This window comes from Aplysia californica, unplaced genomic scaffold (genome assembly GCF_000002075.1).
Source record: "Aplysia californica isolate F4 #8 unplaced genomic scaffold, AplCal3.0 scaffold01507, whole genome shotgun sequence".
Taxonomy (NCBI): domain Eukaryota; kingdom Metazoa; phylum Mollusca; class Gastropoda; order Aplysiida; family Aplysiidae; genus Aplysia; species Aplysia californica.
Window position 1 is genome coordinate 43,667 of NW_004798777.1, and position 1,587 is coordinate 45,253.

General features: G+C 38.0%; 1 protein-coding gene across 2 annotated transcripts in view; it reads left to right on the top strand.

Annotated features, from left to right (window-relative positions):
* LOC101853054 (microtubule-associated protein 11) overlaps positions 1 to 1,587 on the top strand; it is a 29,586-nt gene that overhangs the window by 25,158 nt on the left and 2,841 nt on the right. The window lies entirely within an intron of this gene.

A 1,587-nucleotide genomic window follows, 5' to 3' on the forward strand; every position in this document is an offset into this window, starting at 1 on the left:
AGAGAGGGAGAGAGAGAGAGAGAGAGAACCAAGACTGTTTTAGAAGGCCACTCATTGGAGATGAGAAAGGTGGTTGTCTTAGGCAGGTAGATGAGAAAGAGAGAATGATAAAGAGAGGGAGAGAGAGAGAAAGAGAGAGAAAGAGAGAGAGAGGAGAGTTAGAGAGAGAGTTAGAGGGAGAGAGGAGAGAGAGTGTTAGAGAGAGAGAGAGAGGGAGAGAGAGAGAGAGAGAGAGAGAGAGAGAGAGAGAGAGAGAGAGAGAGAGAGAGAGAGATAAGACAGAGGTCAAGCCACTTCTCGTATGTTCCCCATGCCAGCACCAGACATTCTGCTATCTGCCAGGTAAGCCTACAGACCAACAGAGACGGCGGAAGGTTGTTTTTTTCTTGTTTTGTCCTGTTTGGTTTTATTTCTTTTGTTTTTCTCGCGCCCTGGCTAGACAGTTGAGAGCAGACAAGTCTTTTGTTTGTTCCTTCGCTTGTTCTTTTTCCCCCTTCTTTTCTAACCTCGTCCTCATTCTTTCTTCTTCTCACAAACAAAACAAAATGTCGCATAGCTGACGAAAACAAGATATTGCCAAGAAAGTGCAAGGCAGTCACACTTTTATCATAATGGAAGTCTTTAAAAAAACGAAACTTAAGAAAACTGAAAGGAGCTCAAATTATAGCCAAAAAGAAGAAGAAGAACTCACGAAAGAGAAAGGAACTTCCAGACTAGAAACAAAGTGAACTAAAATAAAATCTGCAAATGAAATGAAAACAAAACACAAAACCTAGTCAAGAGAGACTTTAAAAAAATATATATAATTTTAAAACAGAGCCTCAAAACCAAAACTTAACCAAAAACAAAACTGCAAAACAAACGCAAAGCTATAACCATAACCAATCCACCGAATTCTAAACTAACAAAAAAACCGAAACACGAACAAACGATAAGGGAACAAAACGAAACAGGAACAGCAACAATAATATAATCAATCAGAAGTAGAAGGATCAATGGATCAATGATTAGGTGGCGCGGGAACTGCTTTTGTGGTGTGTGGTGCATTAGTTCCCACCTTCTTCCACCTGCGCGTATTTATTGGTCGTTGCTACCGTCTCAGAGACGGTGGTCTTTGTTCTCGAGTTACTCACGGTTTTCTATTTATAACATTTGTTTCGTTTCCTTTTACGCAGATCTATTGTTGATTTTTTAATTTACTGGTTATTTCGTATCTCTTTACCTATCTCTTCACCTGCTGGGGGTTGTTTTTTTATTAAAAATTTACCCGTTGGTTTGTGTCCATTTATGTATTGTTTTTCTTTTAGTTAGATCTAGATTTACTCACTGTGTTATATTTACAAATTGGCTGGTATCTATTTACGCATTGGGTTTCTTTTCTCAATTCTTTGTTCCGTTTCGATATGGTAATTGTTGAGTGTATATTTCCTCATTGTTTTGTATTAACTCATTGTTGTTGTTTCTATTAAATAAATTGTTCCTATTATTTATGCTTTGTGTAGACTTGTTTTCTTGGAAACGGGGATAGTTATTTTCAAAACATATTAATAGAATCCATCGGTGAGAGCAATGATTAGGTGGCGCGGG